The sequence below is a fragment of the Eleutherodactylus coqui genome, chromosome 6, assembly GCF_035609145.1.
Source record: "Eleutherodactylus coqui strain aEleCoq1 chromosome 6, aEleCoq1.hap1, whole genome shotgun sequence".
Lineage (NCBI taxonomy): Eukaryota > Metazoa > Chordata > Amphibia > Anura > Eleutherodactylidae > Eleutherodactylus > Eleutherodactylus coqui.
This window is the reverse complement of record NC_089842.1, coordinates 95,640,026-95,652,989: the sequence shown is the minus strand read 5'-3', so window position 1 is coordinate 95,652,989 and position 12,964 is coordinate 95,640,026. Positions and strand designations below refer to the sequence as shown.

At 50.8% G+C, this 12,964-nt stretch overlaps 1 protein-coding gene across 6 annotated transcripts in view; it reads left to right on the top strand.

The window, feature by feature from the left end:
* The first annotated feature begins 3,403 nt into the window (after nucleotides 1-3,403).
* Nucleotides 3,404-12,964, top strand: part of LOC136632381 (interferon regulatory factor 3-like) — a 29,354-nt gene continuing 19,793 nt past the window's right edge. For 3 of the 6 annotated variants that reach the window (XM_066607207.1, XM_066607206.1, XM_066607203.1), the window contains exon 1: nucleotides 3,404-3,537. The gene's annotated coding sequence lies outside the window, so the exon portion shown is untranslated. Of the gene's footprint in view, nucleotides 3,538-5,179; nucleotides 5,197-6,908; nucleotides 7,057-12,964 lie in introns of those variants that run through there. The other 3 variants (XM_066607205.1, XM_066607204.1, XM_066607208.1) reach the window with 3 other exon arrangements.

Sequence of the window (12,964 nt, the reverse complement as noted above, 5' to 3'; positions counted from 1 at the left end):
AGAGACTCAGTGATGTAGCAGAAAATTCCAGACTGAGTCTTTACAGCCATTGTTCAGCATCAGGAAGTAGCACAACAGTACCCAGACAGGACAACAACCTCAGCCCCAGGGGTCAAGTCATCCTCCACAGACATGCTCAGTACATTCCTATGAGTAGTTGGGGGCCTAAAGTTTTTGGAAGAACTCATTACTTTAGAATTTGGGGCCCCACTTTTAATTTTATCCAGAGCCATACATTGTCTAAAACTGACCCTGGATGGGAGAGATCTCTGTATTGACCCCTGATATATCTATACATAGTTATTAGAGATGAGCGAGCGTACTCGGAAAAGCACTACTCGCTCGAGTAATTTGCTTTATCCGAGTATCGCTGTGCTCGTCCCTGAAGATTCGGGTGCCGCTGCGGCTGACAGGTGAGTCGCAGCGGGGAGCAGGGGAGAGCGGGCGGGAGAGAGGGAGAGAAAGATCTCCCCTCCGTTCCTCCCCGCTCTCCCCTGCAGCTCCCCGCTCCGTGCCGGCACCCGAATCTTCAGGGACGAGCACAGCGATACTCGGATAAAGCAAATTACTCGAGCGAGTAGTGCTTTTCCGAGTACGTTCGCTCATCTCTAATAGTTATTAGATCGCCCCTCAGCCATATATTTTCTAAACTAAATAACCTTAAAGGGGTTGTCCCGCCGCCCAAACTAATTTTTCCCCCCCCATGAATGCCCTGTAGAGTAGAAGCATCACACACAAAAGCCTTTCCCATAAAAAACGATATTTTCCTCACCTTTTTATTCCTTTTCTTCCCCTTATAGAAAGCTTGCCTGAAGAACTTTTTAAAGATGGCGCCGCTGGGTAGTTCCCATCATGCACTGCTGCCTCTCTCTCCTCAGCGTGCGCGCTCCCGATGATGCCGGTCACATGACTGGAGGACCGGCGTCATGCACGCTTCACTGCTTTGAATGGAGCCGGCAGCCAGCGGCTCCATTCAAAGCAATGACAGAGCAGTGCGATCTCCTGCTTACTGCTGTGACAGCTGTTAGCAGGAGATTCTTTCATCTCCCCGGCATGTCCCCTCATCACTGGACACTGAGACAGCAGTGTCCCAGTGTGTCCAGTGACGAGGGTACATGCTGGGGAGATTAAGGAATCTCCTGCTAACAGCTGTCACAGCAGTAAGTGATTGTGATCTCTAGCAGCACTTTCAATAGTAGAAAGTGAAAGTAGCACCAAGCATGACACACACATGCCCCCCCCCCCTCACAGTGCCCACACACCGTGCCCCCTCCAGTGCCCACACACATGCCCCACCTCACAGTGCCCCCTCCATTCTGCCCCCCCACAGCCACCCCCCCTCCAGTGCGCCCCCCCCTTCAGTGTCTACACACAATGCACCCCCAAAGTGCCCACACACAGTGCACCCCCCACAATGACCTCCCCACAGTGCCCTCCACAGTACACCCCCTCAGTGCCCCCACCACACACATGCCCCTCCACAGTGCACCCCCCACAATGCCCCCACCACAGTTCCCCCCTCCAGTGTCACCTGCCACAATGCCCTCCCACAGTCCCCCCCCCCCAAAGTGCACTCTTGCATCCACCCCCGCCAGAAGTCTATGTGACCGCACACCCACCCCCGCCAGAAGTCTATGTGACCGCACACCCACCCCCGCCAGAAGTCTATGTGACCGCACACCCACCCCCGCCAGAAGTCTATGTGACCGCACACCCACCCCCGCCAGAAGTCTATGTGACCGCACACCCACCCCCGCCAGAAGTCTATGTGACCGCACACCCACCCCCGCCAGAAGTGTATGTGACCGCACACCCACCCCCGCCAGAAGTGTATGTGACCGCACACCCACCCCCGCCAGAAGTGTATGTGACCGCACACCCACCCCCGCCAGAAGTGTATGTGACCGCACACCCACCCCACAAGAAGTGTATCTCCCCCCCGCAAAGTGACAGCCCGCGCCCGACTCCTGCACCCCCCACCCCGCAAAGTGACAGCCTGCGCCCGATTACCGCCCAACCCTTTCCCCCCCGCAAAGTGACAGCCCGCACCCAATTACCGCACCCCCCCGCTAAGTGACAGCCCGATTACCGCACCCCCCCTCCCCCCCCCCCCCCCCCGCAAAATTGCAGCCCGCGCCTGATTACCGGGCCCCCCCTCCTTGCTAAGTGACAGCCCGCGCCCAACTCCTGCACCCCCCTCCCCCCACAAAGTGACAGCCCGCGTCCGATGAAAGCTTGAGGTATTGGTTTGTGGATTGGCCAAGTCACTTAAGCTCACAAGCCACTACAAGGCTCCTTGTTGTTTTGCGGGTCCCTACACTAGCAAGACAACTGACCCCAAGCTGCAGGGATAATGGCAGAACCCTACCTGTAAGCAAGGCGATTGCCTCGATAAAGGCAGCCCCGCACTGAAACCTCGTACCGGACTATTCCTGAAGGAGAAGGACACAGAACCAGACAGAACTGGCACACAGACAAATGCAGGAGAGAGTGAGGGCAAACTGACATGAAATTAGCAGAAAATAAACATAAGAACAGACACAGATATGCAAGAAGGTCAGGAAACAGACTCAAGCCAGAGAGGCAGACAGGATACAGATCGAATATAGCAAGCATGCAGGAAAACCAAACCAACTAGGCAGAAGGCGGATATTTATCTGCAAACAGACTGGTGTTGATTGGCTAGCAGGAGAACACCACACCCTGCCAGCCTAATCATTCCACACTTGTGGGGCTGTGCTACTAGAAACCTACGTGATACAAAAGATCCCAGCCAGCACAACCCTTACAGTACCTGTCCCTTAAAGAGGGGCCTTAGGGGATACAGCTGCCTAACACCTAATTTTGATAACCTATCTAGGTATTGTATAAATGTCCATTCCATTTACTACTTTAAGTGCTCACCTTTGTACCCACTCAAGCTCTGATATGTCCTTCTTGAGTACCCAAAACTATACACAATATTCCATTTGTGGTTTGACCACTGCCTTGTTAAGAGGAAGAACAATGTTCTTCTCATGTGCCCTTAGACCTCTCCTGATGCCCCCCATGATCCTATTTGCCTTGGCAGCAGCTGCCTGACACTGGTTGCTCCAGTTAAGTTTACGGTTAACTAAAATCCCCAAGTACTTTTCTATGTCAGTGTTACCCAGTGGTTTCCTAATTAGTATGTAATGGTTAGTGGCAGATTGTAATGGGGCGGCTGCCCCAGGGCCGAGACTCCAGCAGGGCCCACGGCCATTCCAATCACCGATATTATAATCCACACTGTTAAACATATGGGTGCACTGAAAACAAGCAGTTAAACACTTTGTTACACCCCTACACCCACAACCTATCCCTTCCTGTAGCGGCTAGAATATGTCATCTCCTGGCAGGTGGTGATGTCACATTGGCACGTGACTTTCCTGACACGTGACTATTTCATGTTGTTTCTTGCACAGACACCGAAGAGCAGAGTGGGAGAAGGTTACACTTCTGTATGTCTGTTGTGGAAACCAGCTGCTTGCAACTCTGGTGAAGACGAATAGCTAATGCGTGAGTTTGCAGGGAAATCCTGTGCACTGCTGCAGCTTTCCTTCGTACAGCATCCCCGGCCCGGCAATAAATACTGAGTGGTGTATGTAAGGCCTGTTTGTGTGGGAGATTTTTTTCTCTTATTTGGGGTCTAATGAGCATTGGGTAGGATTCTGGAGTCTATGCTGAAGAATGTGGTGGGGCAAGTCTGTGCTCTTTGCTGAGAATGAAAATCTGCTGCCAAACCAAGAAGATTCACACCAAATTGTTATTTTTGTGGTTTCTTATTTAATGTTTTATCAGAGAATATCTTATCTGGGGGTTTGGGTGGTATTTGTGATGGGGCCCAAATGGTGTGAACAGCCCCAGGCACATTGTCACCTTAGTCCACCACTGGTATGTATTTCCGCTGCCCATGTGCATGACCTTACATTTATCAGTGTTAAATCTCATTTGCCACTTTTCTGCCCCCACTTATCCAGATCCTCTTGCAACTGCATTCTTTCCTCCCTTATGTTAATTTTTTTACATAGTTTTGTGTCAACTGCAAATACTGATATTTTACTGTGCAGTCCTTTTATTGGTCATTAATAAATATATTAAAAAGAATAGGACCTAAAACTGACCCGTCTGGTACTCCACTAGTAACAGTGACCGAATCAGAGTATGCACCACTTATAACCCCCCTCTGCTTTCTATCACTGAGCCAGTTACTTACCCTTTTAGACACATTCTTACCCAGACCAAGCATTCTCATTTTATATGCCAACGTTTTATGCGGCTCAGTATCAAACGCTTTGGAAAAATCCAGATACACAAGATCCAGTGACTCTCCCTAGTCCAGTCTAGAACTTACCTCCTCCTAGAAGCTGATCAGGCTGGTTTGACAGGGGTGTCCCCTCATAAACCCATGCTGATATGGAGTTATACAGCCATTTTCCTTGAGGTTCTCCAGGATAGCATCTCTTAGAAACCTCTCAAATATTTTACCCACAGTAGAAATTAGAGTTACCAGATTATCTTTTTGACCCCTTTTTGAATATCGGCAAAACATTTTCTATGCGCCAATCCAATTGAACAGACCCTGTCACTGTAGAGTCCTTAAATATAAGAAACAGTCTGTCTATCACATTACTTAATTCAACTAGAACCTGAAGATGTATGCCATCGGGACCCGGCATTTGGTCTATTTGAGTTTTTTAGGGTGGTTCCACATTTCTTCCTGGGTTAGATTGGTGAGATTTAATAGCGAGTTTACTTTATTACTCTGAATTTCACCTGACATTTCATTTTCCTGAGGGAATACATTAACAAAAAAACCTATTTAACAGATTTGCTTTCTCCTCATTACCCTCTACAAGTCTTCCCTCATTACTTACTCAATGGCCAATACTTTCTGTTTTATCTTTTTACTATTTATATAGTTGAAGAATAGTTTAGGGTTAGTTTTACTCTTTTTGGCAATGAGTCTCTCTCCATCCTTGCTGCTTTTATTTGGTTTTTACATTATTTATTTTTTTTCCTTTAAGCTTTTTAGTGCTTCTAAACTGCCTTCTTGTTTTAGTAGATTAAATGCTTCCTTTTTTGCTGTTTATTGCCCCTTTTACATCTTTTATTGAGCCACATTGTTTTTCTCCTATTCCTAGCACTTTTGTTCCTATAAGTTGTAAACCACTCACAGTGAGTATTTAAGATAGTTTTTAAAAATTCTCATTTATTGTCTGTACTCTTAAGCCGGCTGTTTGTTACAGTCACAGCGCTATTTCCTCCCTGCTTGCGCTCCCTCTGTACTGCTCGTGAGCTGTTAGCCAGCTGGGTCCAACATGTGTGTGACAGTCCCGCCACTGTTGCCTCCCTGCATGCGCTCCCTCAGTCTTACCCCAGCCAGTGCTCCCACGCTGTTAGCCAGCACCCTAGCACCCTGACATTCCGTGCTGTGCTCTACCCGTCATTGGCTGCCGGCTCTCACAGTGTCTGCTGCCGCTGCTCTCGCCTCCCCGCTGCCAGGCCCGAGGTGAAAGTGACATACGTGCTGTGCTCCAGCTGTCAGCATCCGCCAGCTCTCACGGTGACTGTCACCGGCACTCTCGGCTTCCTGCTGCCGGCTGCCCGCCCCCAGTAATGGCGCCTCACGCTGCTGTGGCCTCCCTGCTGGCGATTCTGCTCAGCGCTTAGCGGAGCAACACATGGGGGGGGTGCATCCTTCTTGAGCGCCGGCAGGGAAGGCACTTACTCATGGGCCTGCGCGGCTGCAATGGGGGGCCGCTGTATGCTTTTCACATTCTTTGTTAGTGGGCTGCCAGGACCTGTAGCCGACCCCGCTGTCCAGCCAATCACGTACATGGGGCATCACCCCCTGTCAATCTTGACTCCACCAAGACTTCCTGGTGGCGTCAAGATACACCAGTACCCAGGGCCCCCAACTATAAAGCTGTATTCAAAGTACTGGGCTCACTATATGGAGAAGAAAGACCTTATGTGCCCCCTAAGGTTCATGGGCGTGGGTGCAACCTCATCCCCTGCATCCCCTATAGTTAAAGGGGTTGTCCCGCGAAAGCAAGTGGGGTTATACACTTCTGTATGGCCATATTAATGCACTTTGTAATGTACATCATGCATTAATTATGAGCCATACAGAAGTTATTCACTTACCTGTTCCGTTGCTAGCGTCCCCGTCGCCATGGATCCGTCTAATTTCAGCGTCTAATCGCCCGATTAGACGCGCTTGCGCAGTCCGGTCTTCTCCCTGGTGAATGGGGCCGCTCGTGCCGGAGAGCTGGTCCTCGTAGCTCCGCCCCGTCACGTGTGCCGATTCCAGCCAATCAGGAAGCTGGAATCGGCAATGGACCGCACAGAGCCCACGGTGCACCATGGGAGAAGACCCGCGGTGCATCGTGGGTGAAGATCCCGGCGGCCATCTTACTAAGGTAAGGAAGAAGTCGCCGCAGTGCGGGGATTCGGGTAAGTACTAAACTTTTTTTTTTTTTAACACATGCATTGGGTTTGTCTAACGCCGAACGGGGGGCCTAGTGAATTTTAAAAAAAAAACGTTTCGGCGCGGGACAACCCCTTTAAGCCCCTGTTGGAGGCATAAAATTGCTGAAACCATGAGGTAATCTGTTGAGTTCAGTAGAACCACAAGGATCCAAGAGTAAGATCCACAACACAGACAGTTAAATATATGTGTAATATGGCTTTCATAAACGGGCATTATTGATGCTCTGCATGTTTAGGTAAATTGGATTAATAAATGCAGTTTGTACTTTTACGTCTGGAAATTTTGCTAGTTTGCCAGTAAGTGGAAATTTTATTCATTTTTCATTTCAAGTAATAAAACAAAACAACTTTAGCGCCACCTAGAGGTATAAAGATCCTGCTAAGTAACAAAGCGGGCTGCAACAGGAAGAAATGCAGAAGTCTGGAAAATGAAACTTAGCCTGATATAAAAAGAAATTGTTTCACTTTCCTGACATCTTGGAACTAAAGGAGACTGTGCGGGGCAGCGATAGCGTGAAGATCTTGAAAACTGCAATATATTAGGTGAGTATTGTCCAGCTTCTCTGGGCACATATACTTATGCATCTAGAAGCATCTAGTATATTTCACATGGTATCTGTTGGTGGACAATTGTATACATAATGTTCTGCATCTGTTTTCTATTTTCCTATTGAGTCAAAGAGACTCTGTAACCGTCTTTTGCAAACCTCTCTGTGGACAGTACAAGTAGTGGCAGTCACACTGATTACACTGATATGTCTGCTGGGTGAATCTGTGCAGTAGTTTTAGAGAAATTAGCATTCTGTCAGTAGCTGCACATGCACAGGACTACTTAAAGTAGTCCTTGATATTCATGAGCTGCAGGCTAGTCCTGCCCACCCAGCACTCTAGCCACTGATTAAAGGGGTTGTCCCGCGAAAGCAAGTGGGGGGTATACACTTCTGTATGGCCATATTAATGCACTTTGTAATGTACATTGTGCATTAATTATGAGCCATACAGAAGTTATTCACTTACCTGTTCCGTTGCTAGCGTCCTCGTCTCCATGGTGCCGTCTAATTTTCAGCGTCTAATCGCCTGATTAGACGCGCTTGCGCAGTCCGGTCTTCTTCTTTTCTGAATGGGGCCGCTCGTGCCGGAGAGCGGCTCCTCGTAGCTCCGCCCCGTCACGTGCCGATTCCAGCCAATCAGGAGGCTGGAATCGGCAATGGACCGCACAGAAGACCTGCAGTCCACCGAGGGTGAAGATCCCGGCGGCCATCTTCACCAGGTAAGTAAGAAGTCACCGGAGCGCGGGGATTCAGGTAAGCACTATCCGGTTTTCTTTTTTAACCCCTGCATCGGGTTTGTCTCGCGCCGAACGGAAAAAAAAACAAAAACGTTTCGGCGCGGGACAACCCCTTTAACTGCTGTCTGTCTATTACTGATCATAGAGAAAGAGAGAGAGATGCCAATCATTGGCTGAAGTGAAGCATGGATGTGGCTAGTATGCAGCTCATGAATATGTAGGACTACTTCTGTGTCTGGCTGCCTCTAAAAAATGCAAGTTTCTCCAAAACTACTGCATAGATACATACTGCAGAGATATCACAGTAATCAGCATTACAGGCACTAACATATGGCGCTCTCAGTGAGGACTGCAAAAACATGGTGAGAGATTCCCTTTAAAGAGGTATTCCCATCACAGCAAGTTTTCCACTAGATCCTCTATCCACAGGAGAGAGGACAACTTGCTGATTGTTGAGGATCTAACTGCTGGAACCACATTGATCTTGAGATCACAGTCTGGAAATGAGGGCAGCAGATGACAAGCATGTGCATCTCTACTAGAGATGAGCGAGCACCAAAATGCTCGGGTGCTCGTTACTCGGGACGAAATTATCGCGATGCTCGAGGGTTCGTTTCGAGTAACGAACCCCATTGAAGTCAATGGGCGACCCGAGCATTTTTGTATATCGCCGATGCTCGCTAAGGTTTTCATTTGTGAAAATCTGGGCAATTCAAGAAAGTGATGGGAACGACACAGCAACGGATAGGGCAGGCGAGGGGCTACATGTTGGGCTGCATCTCAAGTTCACAGGTCCCACTATTAAGCCACAATAGCGGCAAGAGTGGCCCTCCCCCCAACAACTTTTACTTCTGAAAAGCCCTCATTAGCAATGGATACCTTAGCTAAGCACCACACTACCTCCAACAAAGCACAATCACTGCCTGCATGACACTCCGCTGCCACTTCTCCTGGGTTACATGCTGCCCAACCCCCCCGCACGACCCAGTGTCCACAGCGCACACCAAAGTGTCCTTGCGCAGCCTTCAGCTGCACTCATGCCACACCACCCTCATGTCTATTTATAAGTGCGTCTGCCATGAGGAGGAACCACAGGCACACACTGCAGAGGGTTGGCACGGCTAGGCAGCGACCCTCTTTAAAAGGGGCAGGGCGATAGCCCACAATGCTGTACAGAAGCAATGAGAAATATAATCCTGTGCCACCGCCATCAGGAGCTGCACACGTCGGCATAGCAATGGGGAACCTATGTGCCACACACTATTCATTCTGGCAAGGTGTCTGCATGCCCCAGTCAGACTGCGTTTTTTTATAAATAGTCACAGGCAGGTACAACTCCGCAATGGGAATTCCGTGTGCACCCACAGCATGGGTGGCTCCCTGGAACCCACCGGCTGTACATAAATGTATCCCATTGCAGTGCCCATCACAGCTGAGGTAACGTCCGATTAAATGCAGGTGGGCTTCGGCCCACACTGCATGCCCCAGTCAGACTGGGGTTCTTTAGAAGTGGACACATGCAGTTACAACTCCCTGTGGACCCACAGCATGGGTGGGTGCCAGGAAGCCACCGGCAGTACATAAATATATCCCATTGCATTGCCCATCACTGCTTTAATGCAGGTGGGCAAAAAATTAATTGGATTACACTGTAGGCGAGGGCCCCAAAAAATTGGTGTACTAACAGTACTAATGTACCTCAGAAAAATTGCCCATGCCCAACCAAGAGGGCAGGTGAAACCCATTAATCGCTTTGGTTAATGCGGCTTAATTGGTAACTAGGCCTGGAGGCAGCCCAGTTAAAATAAAAATTGGTTCAGGTGAAAGTTTCAACGCTTTAATGAACATTGAAACGTATAAAAATTGTTTACAAAAATTATATGACTGAGCCTTGTGGGCCTAAGAAAAATTGCCCATTCGGCGTGATTACGTCAGGTTTCAGGAGGAGGAGCAGGAGGAGGAGGATGAATACAGTACACAGATTGATGAAGCAAAAAGGTCCAAGTTTTTGATGGTGATAGAGAACAATGCTTCCATCCGCGGGTGCAGCCTACGTATTGCTTAGGTATCGCTGCTGTCCGCTGGTGGAGAAGAGAAGTCTGGGGAAATCCAGGCTTTGTTCATCTTGATGAGTGTAAGCCTGTCGGCACTGTCGGTTGACAGGCGGGTACGCTTATCCGTGATGATTCCCCCAGCCGCACTAAACACCCTCTCTGACAAGACGCTAGCCGCACGACAAGAAAGCACCTCCAGGGCATACAGCGTGAGTTCAGGCCACGTGTCCAGCTTCGACACCCAGTAGTTGTAGGGGGCAGAGGCATCACCGAGGACGGTCGTGTGATCGGCTACGTACTCCCTCACCATCCTTTTACAGTGCTCCCGCCAACTCAGCCTTGACTGGGGAGCGGTGACACAGTCTTGCTGGGGAGCCATAAAGCTGGCAAAGGCCTTGGAGAATGTTCCCCTGCCTGCGCTGTACATGCTGCCTGATCTCTGCGCCTCCCCTACTACCTGGCCCTCGGAACTGCACCTTCTGCCACTAGCGCTGTCGGATGGGAATATTACCATCAGTTTGTCCGCCAGGGTCCTGTGGTATAGCATCACTCTCGAACCCCTTTCCTCTTCGGGTATGAGAGTGGAAAGGTTCTCCTTATACCGTGGGTCGAGCAGTGTGTACACCCAGTAATCTGTAGTGGCCAGAATGCGTGTAACGCGAGGGTCACGAGAAAGGCATCCTAACATGAAGTCAGCCATGTGTGCCAGGGTACCTGTACGCAACACATGGCTGTCCTCACTAGGAAGATCACTTTCAGGATCCTCTTCCTCCTCCGGCCATACACGCTGAAAGGATGACAGGCAAGCAGCATGGGTACCCTCAGCAGTGGGCCAAGCTGTCTCTTCCCCCTCCTCATGCTCCTCCCCCTCCTCCTCAACGCGCTGAGATATAGACATGAGGGTGCTCTGACTATCCAGCGACATACTGTCTTCCCCCGCCTCCGTTTCCAAGCTCAAAGCATCTGCCTTTATGCTTTGCAGGGAACTTCTCAAGAGGCATAGCAGAGGAATGGTGACGCTAATGATTGCAGCATCCCCGCTCACCATCTGGGTAGACTCCTCAAAGTTTCCAAGGACCTGGCAGATGTCTGCCAACCAGGCCCACTCTTCTGTAAAGAATTGAGGAGGCTGACTCCCACTACGCCGCCCATGTTGGAGTTGGTATTCCACTATAGCTCTACGCTGCTCATAGAGTCTGGCCAACATGTGGAGCGTAGAGTTCCACCGTGTGGGCACGTCGCACAGCAGTCGGTGCACTGGCAGATTAAACCGATGTTGCAGGGTCCGCAGGGTGGCAGCGTCCGTCTTGGACTTGCGGAAATGTGCGCTGACCCGGCGCACCTTTCCGAGCAGGTATGACAAGTGTGGGTAGCTTTTCAGAAAGCGCTGAACCACCAAATTAAAGACATAGGCCAGGCATGGCACGTGCGTGAGGCTGCCGAGCTGCAGAGCCGCCACCAGGTTACGGCCGTTGTCACACACAACCATGCCCGGTTGGAGGCTCAGCGGCGAAAGCCAGCGGTCGGTCTGCTCTGTCAGACCCTGCAGCAGTTCGTGGGCCGTGTGCTTCTTCTCTCCTAAGCTGAGTAGTTTCAGCACGGCCTGCTGACGCTTGCCCACCGCTGTGCTGCCACGCCGCGCGACACCAATTCTGGGGGTGGGTAGGACGTGAGCGGTCCCAGGCTCTGACTCTGTCCCAGCCTCCACTAAATTCACCCAATGTGCCGTCAGGGAGATATAGTGGCCCTGCCCGCCTGTGCTTGTCCACGTGTCCGTTGTTAAGTGGACCTTGGCAGTAACCGCGTTGGTGAGGGCGCGTACAATGTTGCGGGAGACGTGGTCGTGCAGGGCTGGGACGGCACATCGGGAAAAGTAGTGGCAACTGGGAACCGAGTAGCGCCGCTGCCGCAATCATGCTTTTGAAAGCCTCCGTTTCCACAAGCCTATACGGCAGCATCTCCAGGCTGATCAATTTGGCTATGTGCACGTTTAACGCTTGAGCGTGCGGGTGCGTGGCGGCGTACTTGCGCTTGCGCTCAAACAGTTGCGCTAGCGACGTCTGGACGCTGCGCTGAGAGACATTGCTGGATGGGGTCGAGGACAGCGGAGGTGAGGGTGTGGGTGCAGGCCGGTAGGCACTCGTGCCTGTGTCCTCAGAGGGGGGTTGGATCTCAGTGGCAGGTTGGGGCACAGGGGGAGAGGCAGTGGTGCAAACCGGAGGCGGTGAACGGCCTTCGTCCCACCTTGTGGGGTGCTTGGCCATCATATGCCTGCGCATGCTGGTGGTGGTGGCTCCCCAGCTGATCTTGGCGCGACAAAGGTTGCACACCACTGTTCGTCGGTCGTCAGGCGTCTCTGTGAAAAACTGCCACACCTTAGAGCACCTTGGCCTCTGCAGGGTGGCATGGCGCGAGGGGGCGCTTTGGGAAACAGTTGGTGGATTATTCGGACTGGCCCTGCCTCTACCCCTGGCCACCGCACTGGCTCAGCCTGTGCCCACACCCTGACTTGGGCCTCCGCGTCCTTGCCCGCGTCCACGCCCTCTAGGCCTACCCCTACCCCTCAGCATGCTGTATTACCAGTAGTGCAGAAACAGAACGCTGTAATTAAATGTGCCGCTTATTGGCCTGTGGTTGGAGGCTGACTTCGCTTACGGAACGCACAGCAGAGGCAGGAAAGAATTTTGCGCAAGCCTGCTGTAACACTTAGCTGGCTGCGTATGAATTAGGACAACTACCCCCAGCAGAGACCCAGTACACTTGTGGACAGGAATACAGCGGTGATGTAAGAGGCAACACAGAAGCAGGAAAGAATTTTGCGCAAGCCTGCTGTAACACTTAGCTGGCTGCATATGAATTAGGACAACTACCCCCAGCAGAGACCCAGTACACTTGTGGACAGGAATACAGCGGTGATGTAAGAGGCAACACAGAGGCAGGAAAGAATTTTGCGCAAGCCTGCTGTAACACTTAGCTGGCTGTGTATGAATTAGGACAACTACCCCCAGCAGAGACCCAGTACACTGAGGACGGTCACAGGCAGCCCAAATAGATTTTTTTTCCAAAATGTTTTTGGAAAGGCTCACTGCCTATATACACTAAATACGTC